Source organism: Convolutriloba macropyga, chromosome 15 (assembly GCF_964194025.1).
Source record: "Convolutriloba macropyga chromosome 15, txConMacr16.3, whole genome shotgun sequence".
In the NCBI taxonomy this organism is placed as follows: domain Eukaryota; kingdom Metazoa; phylum Xenacoelomorpha; order Acoela; family Convolutidae; genus Convolutriloba; species Convolutriloba macropyga.
This window is the reverse complement of record NC_134482.1, coordinates 35,295,562-35,310,036: the sequence shown is the minus strand read 5'-3', so window position 1 is coordinate 35,310,036 and position 14,475 is coordinate 35,295,562. Positions and strand designations below refer to the sequence as shown.

Here is a 14,475-nt window from a genome sequence, read left to right as displayed (position 1 = left end):
TTGGCTAGAAAACGCTAAAATAGCCTTAAAACCGGAGAATTAGTTGAAAAAACATTTAAATTAGAGTAAAACCCCCTGTAATTACCGAAAACCTTCGAAACGCTATCAAAAAACCTTAAAATGATAAATTCAGTCTGAAATAACCGCTTAGAAAACATAGAAATTTCAAAAAACACAAAAAAAAACGCCTGAAAAAGCCGCACGTAAAAAAAATTTGCTCGCTTAGCAAATTTTTTTCACACCTATATTCCTTGCTCTGTTTCAAAAGAAGTCACGAGCAAAGGCACCACTCTCCACTCTCTGCTCTTCGAATTTCTCCTCTTCCAGTCTTAAAAACCTCAAGAAAACCAATAGTCGTCTTCGAGTCGCTAAAAAAACCAAAGTGAAGGCCATTAATAGCCCTAGCTATTGCTGTACGGCTATTAAAAACCACAAAATTCAAAATTTTCTCGCAGTTTCTCACCTTTGCACTTACTAGATTTCTAGATAAAACATCTTTCTCTACACTATCAAGAAATACTACGGAATTACTCTAAATTGTCTTTGCGAAACATTCAAGCCTGAATTATCAACCTAACCACTGGAAAATAAACTATAAGATATTCAGCAAGAAAAAATAATGAAAAGATTAACAGATTCTCAGTTGCATTGAAAAACTCTTGAAGATCTAACGACAGAATATGCGATTTTAAGAACTTCAAATCTCTCCGATTAGGCGGGAGTCGTCGGGATTCTTAACTACAAATACTAGAGATGAAAGTGCTATTTCAAAACTGTCTTTAGAATACGAACTAATGTCAGGCCAAATCCATTCAAACCTGTGAAAATCGAACTGTCGTAAATGACTTCCTAGCATAGATGAAATGTTTCGGATGTTCTCCGTTTGCGCCCCCAGTGCGTTATTCAACGCTCATTTATAGAGCACGTGACATTACATAGTAAATCATTATGTAGAAATATGGCGCTTGCTTCTTGGGGGAGGGGGTTGTAAAAAAGCAACACTGAATTCCGAACCATATCACGGGGTATACAAAAGATGTTAGTCCGGCAGTGTAAAAAATTACAAATTTCCTATTACTTTAAGGGTACAACAGATAAGTTATGTGAATTCAAATTTTGTGGCATATGAAACGAAAAAAAAACGCATTAAGTTTATACTTTTTCATACGCAACCCAACAACAGTAAGTCTAATTCATATTTCCAAAGTCACGTCAAGTTGATTAAGTAACCTTCCACAAACAAGACTTCAAGTTAAAAACTGAGCAGAAAAAATTAATTAGATTTGGGAAATTTTTGTCTTGTTTGATTTTAGTTTTACTTGGTAGTTTATTCCGTTCTAGTATCGCCATTCTCATAAATGAGTTCTCTTTAATTTGAGAAACCAATTTTAGGTTCCCGAAAACGTTGTCCTGTTAGACTCATGAAGACTCCAAGTGAATAATGGAAGTCCAGTTGATGGAGTAAAAGCAGGTCTTAACTTTCAAAAAATGTAATCTTTTGGTTCGCAAAAAGAGTTTTACGCGTAGTATATTCCGACTGCGTTTATATTCCGACTGGAAAATTGCTTGTTGAAAAATTTTTTTAATAGCATAAATTGTTTTTATTCCTCGTGCCGCTTTTTTAGGACATGTTTAACTTCCCCTTGAAAGGTTAAATAGCTGTCGATGAACTCTTAAATATTTTACTTCAGGTTTCTCGTCTAATGGAATTCAATTTATAAATATCTGTTCAAAAGTCTTTTGCTCTAACCAAGTATCATGAATTCTTTAAGGTACTTACTGTGAGTTGGTGTTCATGAAAATATCGAATTAGTGTCAACATTTTGTGATTACTTGGCCTTGCTTTTGTCAATGGAGGTATCAAAAAATGAAATATCAGTATCATCAGCATATTGTATAAGTTCAGTTTCATTGTCAGCTCTTCTTGCCATGTCATTAATATACAGATTAAATAAGAGCGCGCCAAGTACTGTTCCTTGTGGTACACCTCTATGGGGCGTTATTTCGTCGGATATGCACTCTTGTAGGATAACAAATTGACGACTGTGCGTAATTAACCCTCATTAGATTTTTTGAGCTTTCATCAAAACCCAAGTTGTCCAACTTGATATCCCATACTTCGTAATTCATTGAATCAAAAGCTTTTGATAGGTCAAGTAAAACTGGTAAGAAAAATTGTTTATTTCAGTTTTGTTTTTTTTAAACTCTGTGCAACATAATAGGGAATGGAAATATAGTGGAAATAATATGCACCCACTAAGCTTGGGGGGGGGGGGCACAAACGGAAAAGATCCATTTTTTCATTGGCAACACAAAATCACAATAAGTTATACAATATTTGCGAAGAAAATTTTCACTATCTAAATATGTGGTACCTAGACATCGAATGTGCTTTTATCACAAGCTCATGATTTTATCACGTGCTGTATAATTATTACAAAATGAAAAAGTGAAGTTCAACTTTTTTTCTCAAAAATTAAACTCTAAATATTGAATTCTCACCACTACAAAATTAGCTTGAAAGTCGTTAAAAATATAAAGAGAGCTTGTTCAAATTCCTTCTTCGTCGCTATTCACGCATCAACTCCGATCTGTACAGCAATTAAAACACAGTTGATGGCGAAGATTCATTGCATTGCAGACGCTTATTTATACGGGCCTTCCGCACTATAGCTCCCATTAAGGTATATTTACAGTAATTGGGGGAGGGGGGTGGGTATATCTTAGATGCAAACTAAGCTTCGGTCTGGGGTATATTTTATGGGTTTTTCCCATCATAGTCCCCGCTTAGTGATCATAGAAGATATAGACAGCCAATCATGGTAATCATACAAACATACCATAATGGGGGCTATTTTCGCCGGGGGGGGGGGGCTATAATGAGAAAAACCTGTTATATGAGCACTACGCTGGGAAGGTAGTATGATGGGAAAGACCCGTTTAATACAGATATGAATCAGTAATCAGAAAATTTGTCGTTATAAGTTAAATTTCGTTGAATTTGCCAGCTGTATTTAGAAGCTCCTCCGAAATAATCCATTTGATAGATCCAATCATTCAAATCTTCATCCAATGGTTTCATCATCAAAATTTCATGATGCACTTTGAAATATTTCAATGATGTGTGCTGAAGATACCATGCGCAGTCTTGCTTCTTGAAGGTATTTTTGATAACTTTTTGAGCGCCTGAATCCAACGCATAACGACTGTTCTCGTAACCTCTGAGAACTTGAATGACTTGATTGTGTATCAATAGTGTTTTCAACTCTTTCACGATTTCGTTGAGCGTCTTTTGAAAATGTACTCCCTCGTAGAACTCAAAAACAAACACCTTCAAATTCTGCCAGAACGGTTTCATAATTCCCGATGGTGATATCAACTCAAACACCAAATCTCTGCTGCGCCCTGGAATATATCTGTCAAAGTCTTCATAAGTGCCGGAGTTCATCCAGACAGCCGAAAATAAACAAAAATTGCATCTAGTCCTTCCCCGTAAACAATTTTATTCATATAAAATGTAGTAAATTTTGACTTTGTTATAAACATTTAGCTGGCAAAAAATCTCTTCTGCTACATCCTCTGTCCAAAATTGCTAAAATGCCGGCGCCCTATCAAAAAAAACGACCACCTTCACTTTGGGCCCCCAAATAAAAAATTTACGTATCTTCATAACTACGGCCCTGGCATCCAAGATTGACAACGAAATAAGATACATTTTCCAACAAAACGAGAATGAGACACTTTTAAAAAGCTCCTAGCTACAGAAAAATTAAAAGCACGTTTTCTATTGATGTTTACAATATATTCGGTACTATATTGCAAGTTTCAAGTCAAACATTTGTGTTAAACATTTCTAAACGTGTATTGATAAAATTACGTGAAGTAATTCAAAGGGAACCAGTGACAAATTATAAATAGGAGAGTTGCAGTTCGGTAAAGGAAAAAAAATCTTTAAAAATAATTGCAGTTGATTGTTTCAGCTGCTAGATAGAACCGCGTTCGGCTTTTTTAATCTTCGGTTTCACTCTCATCTGGTTGCCTAATTGCTATTTTGAGAACACCGTGATGGATGACAGCGGTCCACACGTTAGGCGGGCAGGCGACGCATCTTTGCTCTCGGGGAAGCGGCAAGGAACGTGGATTACTCTCAGCCGAGTTGGATTTATGTTACTAAGTCTATCCAATTTCCATTAAAGATGTGATGTATGACGTGTGGTCTATCATGTTTAGAACAGCGATTCTTGACATCGACGGGAGATATGGCTAAACAATGATATGCTCAAGATGATGTGGCATAGGGCAGTATCCGGTGCTAAATTGTGCCAGTCGGATACGGCAAATGCTCGGAAGTGTCCGCTCTTCCTCTGGTATCTTCGGCTTTAACCAGCCAAAAACGTTGCAATCTTGCTTTCATTTCTAACAGACTTAAACTAAATTAATTGATGCTTTTGAGCCCATGTCTGCTATTTTCATAACTCAGATTTCGTTTAGTGATGGAACGTATTTTCGCAGTTAAAAGATCAGAGAGACCAGCTTCAGCTGAAATTATAGTTGGCCATACTATAGAGGTTGAGAAATGCTGGTTTCGGTGCTAGACTTTTCAAATAAACTTGCAGTCCGATGCAAATTGTGAAAAGTCAGTCAAACTAAGGGTGGAAAACGAAATATTTACTTTGAAAATTTCCTTCATCTAGTAGTAGCCAGTTGGGGCTCAAGGATGCTAGCATTAGAGAGAGGGCAGAGGACGTGGGGTAGAGTTGGGAGGGCTGGACGAGATGCAGGTCCACCAAATCGCCAGGTGGAGGAGGATGCATGGGAGTGTTGGGGGGGGGTGACTGGGGGTCACACTTTTAAGATTAAAAAGCGCCCTTCAAACCATGATATTGTCTCCTCAAAACAGTTTCGGCGATTCGCATATTTAGAGATAAGCAAGCCGAAAAGCTATAAAAGACCTCAACGCCCTCCGAGCGCTACTTGTTCATCCCGTTTTTGAGGACAAAAAGTCAGAAGGTCAGACAAAAAATTTCGAAGCAAAAATGCATTAAAAAGAACATAAGACAAACAATTACTACATACTTTGCTTGAGCGCAAATCTAGCAATTTAAACATAACCGACTAAGCGTCGGAAGAATTGCTCTCGGACAACTAGTGGGAGCTCTAATCAAATGCAGCCTGCTTAAGTCGGGTAGGGGGAGGAGGGAGGGAGGAAGAGCTGAAATGGGACTAAGAAGTTCAATAGGGGGCTCCAAATAACCACATTAGAGGTTAACATATACCACTATTAAGATTTTAAGTAAAAAATGGCACCAGTTTCGGTGCACTGTTCATTTGACTTTTAGTATTAAATTGTCGCCAATTGAGTTAAGCTGCTTGAAATTGTGATTGAGAGAGAATTTTAGATCACGCGAAACGCAAAAAGTCAAGGGCGTAAAAGTCACTGGAGCAGTCAAAATTGTCAAGCAAAAATTTTGCATAAAAAAGACACACACGTTTACAATAATTGCTATGAACTTCGTTCAAGAGCAATTAAACATAAACCGACTAATGTCGGAAGAACTGCTCTCGAACGACAGGTGATGTAATTTAATTCAGGGGCTTTACGGGTGCAAAAATAGTTTACCACGCCGGGATTCGAACCATTGACCTCCCGCTCGCTCACCAAAAACACTGCCCACTCGGCTTTCAAGCCCTTCGATTTGCTATGATTGATTCGATTTGCAATCAATTTTACTTTAGCAACAAGCTTTACTTCGGAGTGAGAGCAATAGAGATCACTCAAAAATGAAGAACGAAAGCGTGAAAAAGTCACACGAGAAGTCAAAGATAATTCCAGAAGAAAAGCGCAAAATGGTCAAGCGAAAAATTCGCACAAAAAAAGACTAACACGTTTATAATAGCTACTACGAGCTTCGTTCGAGAGAAATTTAGAATTCAAGTCGAATTTTGCATTTTATATATTTTTTCGGCTGTCCAATACTATTTATTTACGACACCTGTGTGTTCCTCTGTTTTAAATGCTGAATATTAGTACAGTTTTGGAACGCTTGAAGCACATACCAATCAGTATTAAGAGATACCAATGAAGGCAGGACAACATCGCCTGTGACAAACCAGTACTGTGCTCCAACGTAGAAGTCCAGATACATAACATTGGGAAAAGTTGCAGATAGAAACAAACCAAATCTTGGGGAACTCTTTTCATGAAAATGGTAATCTCGCACAAACAGATTTTTGACGGTAGGTAAGCAAACACGATATTTGACCGGAAGTCTGCAGAAAAGCCAAAGCGTTGTTAGATTATTGAACTTAGCAGTCAAGTTGATTCTTTGGTCAGATTGCATTGCAGACTTTCCCAGTTTTCTCGCTTCGAGCGCCCACTGAATATGATCTGACGTGCGAAAGGCCACTTCGTAACTTCTCTCAGCAACGAACGGGTGAACCGTCCGGTACTCAAAGCCCTCAGGAAAAAATACTAGAAAATTTACCGATGGAGAAAAAAACGATTTCACACCAGAATTGACGAAGTCTTCCATATCAGCTGTAGAAATGTGATCAAAACGTATTAGCTCTAGATTTTGAAAAATGCTCGAGTACTTTAAGATTTCTTCTATCAGATATTTCACGTGGTAATGACAATAAATCCTTAGCTGAAAGCATTTCCAATTAAACCGGCTATTCAAACACTCAAGAATATTTGCTGGAACTTGCCGAGTGTGGCCATTATAATCTTTGTACATCCCTTTAATGTCATGCATCACCACAACATTTCCATAATCTTCGAAAAATAAGCGAAACTTGAGTTTCGATCGGCTGGCAATATTGTAGAACCTTTAGGATGAGGAGCGTTTAACGAACGACAAATCAGAAGGATTCCAAACAATTCAATATGTCAAAATTAGACAATGGATTCGCTTTTCCGGCTAATCCCTCAACCCAATTTGTTCCTCCAAAACCACAAGCTGATCCTAGCCAATTATTGAGAACAAACAAATAAAAGCACGGTTTCTCATTTCCTCTTTACTCATGCTAAAACATATACCAGAATTACAGAAAACAGCGTCTTCCACAAATTTGAATGGTCAAAAATGTCAGCACTTACTGTACAAAATTATGCAAATCGGTTCAAACATTCAGTAAGAGTTGTCAAAAGTCAAACCAACCAAAATGCAACATATGCAAAAAAAAACTGAAAACCTGTAGCAAAATTAAAAAACACGGTAGAAGAGGTTTCAGAAAAAAGCTATTCAAAGGATTATTCCCACAGAGACATTTATGACTTTCAGACTCACTGCAAGCAGAGACTCTGAGAAATAACTCAGAAAAAAACCAATTCAACGAATTCAATCTCATAATTTTTCAACAAACAAATGATGTAAAAGCAATCCAAATTATTAGCTATGTAATAAAACCATTCAATAGAGTAGACCAGTTTCTTTTAGAACAATTGTTTCTGGTCATAAATGCACTCATTATAAATGCGGAAAACTCATTGTAGATTTCAATAGCAAATAAAGCCATTTCTTAATATGCAATCTCAACTTTATATACAAAAAAAGTTACAAATAAAACGCAGTCTGCCTTATATGTTAACTATGCAAACTCTAAGTGCGATACTTAAGTTCGCGATTCCAAGTTAACAGACCATTATGGTGTACAAAAGAAAACAGGAAAATTCCTAGTCAAGCAAAAAGGAACCTTTGGCAAGGAACAACTGGAATCCCTTGGGGCCATTACAATGCTCACCAGCTCGAATAAAACGTCAGTGATCAAAAGATATTGAGAAAACAAAAATATTCTAATTGGGATGTTGATGCACTCATCTTCACAAAAAATCTGAACACAACCATAGAAATAAAAACTTAAAAGGAAAACAACCCAAATGCCAAAAAATTTCAATTACTTGAAAAAGACAATGAAGGTACTGAGACAACTGGCTTTTAAAAAAAATTGCTAGAATTAAAATCAAATGGAAAGTGAAGTTTGAGAAGCATACGATAGCAACCCAGTTTAGACTGCATCAAACCAACAAAGTCCCAGTAGACCAAGAAACAGACCACCAACGTCTCAAGAGGTTTCGTCGCCAACTATAACAACCAAGCTACTTAGACTGATAGGTTCAATGTAAAGAGAATGTGGTACACATCTTAGTACGTATTTAGTGCGTTTAGTGCTGTGAATAATGACTAGGAACAAATGTAAAAGCATTTTTATAGTAGGACCCCACTCTTAAAGGTGCTCCAAATATATCAAATTCCAGCAATACTTCATTTTCTCTTATTTGCAACATTTTTGAGAGAACTCAGCATTCCACAAAAACATAGTCTACACGAAATAGTAAAATCAGAACTTCGTCCATCGACAAGTTAGGTTCGCCGAGAGTCAAAGAGGAGAACGCAAATACTGATCCATTCGAAACTTGGCAATTCTTTTACTGCATATTTTTATTGAGCCTTCCATTGAAAAAACGTCGAGTTAATCTTTGAAAAACAGTTTTAATTTTAAATTTTGAGCTTAGATACCAACAAGGCGACTCGGTAATGTGCGATCGCACATAAGGTTCCGACCCCGCTCATCCACAATTTTGGCTTGATTGTCTACCAAATGAGGAACATAGAAAAGCCCAAAAATTCCACTATTTTTAAAAAAATTGGTACATGAACGAAAAGAAAGTCTCCAAAGCAAATACCTGTGGTGGAGTAAAAGTGGTGCATTAGATTGATGAGATGCGCAAATATTAAGAAAGCGAGTCAAGACGAACAGCAAAATCAAACAACAGCAACAACAAAAATTGATTACATCAAAAACTTCATGTCCGTTTTAAAAAACAAAATTTAATAAAAGTCAAAATACCGTCATATAAAACTGTTATTAAAAAATAACTTCTAATTCACCAAAAAAGATAAGGGAGTAGTCAACAAAATGGCTTGGTAACAATTAGACAATAAAGAACAAAAACAGTAAAGCTGAAAAATTCGCTTATTTTTTTAAAACAATTAATTTCGAAATAATGAAAACCATAAGAAATCAAATAAAATATCCCATAGGTGTACGATTACCAATGCTTCCATAGAAGGAATTAAGCGCTGCCGGTATTCAATTTTTTACGTGATTACAAAAAGAACATTTAGACAACAAACAAAAAATCAAACGAAACTTGGCAAAAACGCTTTCGAAACCGTAAAGCCATACTATGGCCATCAAAATGTGTTCAATTGAACTTTCTGCAACCACCGATAATGTATTATGTGACCTCTCATTAATGAAGCTAGGTAACAAGGACAAAAATGGAAAACAAAATGCAAAACTACGTAACACTTTAATTTTTTTTCGAAGAAAAATATTCCCAAAGACATGAACGGCATTAATTACAGAATAACAAAATTAATTAGGTTCGTATATTCTTCAAACGAAAGCCCATCAGAATTGCAATTATCCAGAATATGTCTTATGTCTACAAAAAGAACGTCAAACATGACAAAAATCAAAAACTAATTTACTTTTTTTTCGTGTCGAAGCCAGTAAAGTCAACGAACTCTTTAAAACCATTAGATCGTGCGACACTAATCCCCTTTTGAAACCTTCCTTTGACCACAATATTGTCATAATTGGCCTGTAATTAATGAGACCAGATAACAACCAGACAATCAAAGGAACAAAATTGCGAATTTAAGTGTTTTTTTTTATTTGGAAACCAACTGTTTTCAGAGTTATGAAAGCTATCAGCTATGTACTAAAATCAGAATATCATCTCATCTATTCTTCCATGAAAAGGCAATGAAACCGGGTCATTGTACAGTAGAATTTCATACGACTAAAAAGACAAAGTAAAAACGGCAGTTAAAGACATTTTAAAAAAATCAATTAAATTTTTCGAGAAAGTGTGTCGAAGCCGTTAAAATCATAATCTATATCTTCAAGAATTCTAATAATATCAATTGTGCTTTATGTTAAAAGCCAATAATGTGATATATGAACTGTCAATAACGTGATAATGTGACAATACTAGAAAACGTAAGATTGAATTTGATTTCAATAGAAAGAAGAAACATTCTTTCATTGCGGACAATAAGCTACAAGTTGACCAAAGAAAGACAAAAATAGAGGCAAAAGTTCATTAAGTCATTATTTCTTTAAAAATCAAATACTTTTAAAAGTCAGAACGACCATAAGCTTTCAAGTAATCAACTAGATACAATAATGTGGAGCTGATTAGCAACCCAATTGGAACTATCATTGGTGAGCTTTTTTTGAAATGTTCTGTTATTTAATTATTGTAGAAGAGATCGAAATTTTTTTATAAAAAAGAACGACTGATTACAATCCGAATTATTTTTGGACTATGCCAGTCCAAGATTGGTCCATAACTAGCCCTGCTAATGCTGTTTGTTCTCTAAGAACACTTAATTATTCGAACGTTATAGATAATGATTTTTTGTTAAACGAAAAATCAAAAATAGATGCTGCGTGTTTGATAATCAACGCATCAATTTAGCGAAAAACGTCAGAGTTTTAATTACAGAGCACTCTCAACGGAATTTGAAATACAAAAAGCCCCCTTTGAGCCTATAAAAATTGTGTTAGTGGTGTTTGGGTCTGTACTTCCAGTAAATTTAATCAAAATGGACTAAAGAAACTTGTTTCGTGCTGTTTAAGAAGAAAAAGTCTTAGTTTTGAAATATTTAGCCAGAATTTTTGACAAAAAAAATAAAAATAGCCCACAATATTCTTGTGATTTTGTTTTGTTTTTACAAATAAAAATCAACAACACTTTACAAATTAACAAAATTAACAAATTTTAGCAAAATTGGCGAAGTTTTATTCAAAGATTCCGCAAAAAGTGAATAAAATCTCGCCGGAATTCACACTATTTTCTCAAAATTTAAACCTCGATAACTGCCTGTAAAAAACGAAAATCGAAAAAATCTTTTTAATTCCATATTCTACGCTGGACAAGCTTTCTAATGATACCAGTCTCAACTCTCTACGATGAAAATATCGATCGGCCAAAATTGACTGAACAAAAAAACCCGTTTGAGTATATAGTTACTTCCCCCTCAAGAGGGGTCGGAACAATGATTCTGTCATATTATAAATGAATCATTGACAAAATTTAAATATCCATGGACTCCGCTCATATCATCTCCTTTTCTATTTTCAGGAAACTGGAAAAATCACGAAATTCATCCCAGGAAGAAGCATTTTTAATTCAACAAAATTAATTCAACAAACTAATTCAACAAAATTTCAGCCAAATTTGTCTATGGAAGGGAAAAAAGTCGACTTATCAAACATTTTATATCAAAACCACTCTTTTTTCGATTCATTCACAGAAGATTAAAATTTAAACTTTTAGCATCCAATAGTTAGGTTTCCCGAGAGTCAAGGACGAGAACGCAAATACTGATCACTTCGAAAGTCTGCAATTACAGAAAGACAAAAAGTGCCCCCATTGCACGCTACTGGATCCATCGAAAACCTTTGATATTTTTGATCAACCAACATTGGTACACAAAACGGGTTTGTTTTCTGGGGCAATACAAAAGACCTGTAGCCATATCTCAAAAACAGGAAATTTGTTCACTTTACATCAACACTCATTCCTCAGAATAAATTTGCCGAGTCTCGCAAAATTCAGTACTTCGTGAACTATTGGTTCTGATTTATATTAAACATCCGATATGTCAAAAAAACTATTGAGCTTTTTATTACGATAGAAATGATCCACAAATAACAGCGAATTAGTTCTCACAATTTTATGTCAACCTTTTCATGGAATATGAATAGTTTCATAATTGCTCTTTATACGCATGGTTGAAGATGAATTTGAGTGATTGATGCATAACCCATATCAAGTTCTGAAATTATTTCGTCTTTAAGGTTATTGGATGCTCTTCATCATTCATCCTGTCTTTGCTTTTCGCTTTCGTCACATTCAACTATTATAAGCACTGAAAGCCCAAGAAGCCTGCATAATGAAAAGAAAGTAGCAAACTAACCCCATCAGGACGCACCTGAAATTCACAAGACAATAAACTATTTTCCACTTTTCGAATATTTGTTATGGTGTTTTTAATTTACAAAAAAACCAAGGTTGAAAAAGGAGCACCAGAGATTTTCATTTTGACCGTTAGGGAGCTGTATCTGGATTGCACTCATTTCCTGTGGAGTCATATGTTGAATTAACTGTTATTGTTGCAAGCAAAGCAAATCAGGCGATAAAAAATCTTCCTTTTCAATTAAAATTTGCTTCTGCAAATCTGCTTCTGCAAGCAAAAACAAAACAACCGTCATTGTGTTTCAGGAACAAAAATTCACTGGTCCTTCTGTTTTGTCTTGACTTTAAAACTCAGCAAATATCGCAATCAAGAAAAACAGCTAATTTCATTTCAAAAAACTTTGTTTCTTAGTTAGTCTCAAAAATGAAATCAAGCTACTGGGGCTACTTGATCAACGGCATCAGAGGTCTTTTGCGATAACGAAAACTGGGACATTAGATAAATTGAAAGCCAAAAAATTTTTAAAACGTAGCAAAAATTGCAAAAATCTGATCAAGGGACGAGACGAAAAAAGTTGAAATAAGAAAAACTTAACAAACGGTACTTTGGTTTAATTGCTTTGCATATAAAATTGAGCATCACGGTGTTATCTTCTAGTCAATTTTGCTCAATCAAACATAATATGTAAGAAAAGAAAATGAAGTTAAAAGCTCAGCAAGATAACTTTTTTCATCCTATCAAGAACATGAAAAACATCAGATTGCAGCCTATAGTCTTTGAACGTTCACCAACATGGACTTAAAGTTTGAATAGCATATTTTTAAGAAAAATCAACGCTTTTTATTGTGTATGTTGCAGTTAACAGGCAATTGATTTACTGCATATTTTTATTGTAGCCTTCCATTGAAAAAACGTCCAGTTAATCTCTGAAAAACGGTCTTATTTTTAAATTTTGAGCTTGGATACGAATAATTCTGCCAAATTATAAGAAAAAATGACAAAATTTAAATATCCATGAACTCCGCTCATATCATCTCCTTTTCTATTTTCAGGAAACTGGAAAAATCACGAATTTCATCCGAGAAAAGCAATTTTAATTCAACAAAATTAATTAAACAAACTGATTCCACAAAATTTTAGCCAAATTTGTCTAAGGAAGGGAAAAAAAGTCGACGTATCAAACATTTTTATATCAAAACCACTCTTTTTTGATTCATTCACAGACGACTAAAATTTATAAACTTTTACCAAAAAAAAACAATTTCGACCTGAAATAGCCGAAATTATGTTGAAAACAGTAACCAGTGTTCAAAAGTCAAGAAAAATCAGAGATATTGCCATAATTCTTATTCCCCTAAACGGAATGCATAAAAAACAGATTATTATTCAGTTTTTGGCTTTGACAAAGCATTGATATGAATCAACACATATTCGTCCGGGATGCCCTCAAAAAATTAAAACAATTGTCTCAAACAAAAGAAGTGGGGCTAGCATAAACTTCTCCCATTTTTTCTCCCAAAAAAGTGGAAATAATATATTGGCTTTGCAATTTCGTTACAATGACGTATCAAGTGAAGAACGGCATCATCACGCTGAACTGTCGTCTTCTGAATTTCTAACTAGGCCAACAGTGAGGGGGATCTGTCGCCCAGAAGAACGATCAAATAAAATAAACCAAAGGTTTTGAATTGGTGAAGCAAGCGTTACTTTGTTACTCTGCAATTTCCCCTCCTCCACTCTTGTATGCTGTTGCAAATTAGATTGCCTTGAAATAAGTTAATTCACAATGGGGCTCGTAATATCAATTCTAGTTATATGGATAACAAAGGTAAGAGAATTACTTGCACATCAAAAGAAAAGACAAATTCAAGACAATTTATAATAGTAATTAAAAATAATATTACCAATATCCGTGGTTCACTTCCCAAATGAACTAAATCAAAACGCTCACAGTATCCCAACTGGTCTTGAAATTATAAATCTTTCAAAGTTTAGTCCCACTAAACCAACTACTTTCTCCCGCTTGATCGAAACCAAACTTCTGAAGTTCTCCCAAAAACTCCAAAATCTGTCTCTCTCTCTCTCTCTGTGTTACTTCAATTTATACTCTACCAAAATGCTCTTATCTTAAGCAAACAAACCTCTCTTAAGTAAACATTGCAACTTACACTTGCAATCTGTCACATTCCGTAGGAGGGCTTTGTTTGCTATGCAAATAACCAATATCAAATTATGCTCTGTCATTCAACTGCTACCAACCATTGTTCAACTTACTCCTTATCTTAAGTAAACGACCTTTGGACTCATATGTAAACAAATCCACTTCACTTTATCTCATATTTGCATTCAACATGTAAACCAGTGTTTGCTCAGTAAACATTGAACGTTGCTCTGACAAGTTCTTATACCTCTATTTCCGCTACCAAATTAACTAGCTGCAATCAATCCCTGTCAAAAATTATGTGTTGAATAAATAACT

At 35.2% G+C, this 14,475-nt stretch overlaps 1 long non-coding RNA gene across 1 annotated transcript; it reads right to left on the bottom strand.

The window, feature by feature from the left end:
- Window positions 1-2,721: 2,721 nt before the first annotated feature.
- LOC142354401 (uncharacterized) lies at window positions 2,722-13,099 on the bottom strand. The gene is made up of 3 exons (XR_012761084.1): window positions 11,750-13,099; window positions 5,994-7,026; window positions 2,722-3,405 (listed from the first exon to the last, which is right to left on the bottom strand). It is a non-coding gene; the product is annotated as an uncharacterized LOC142354401 (long non-coding RNA).
- Between the last annotated feature and the right edge of the window lie 1,376 nt (window positions 13,100-14,475).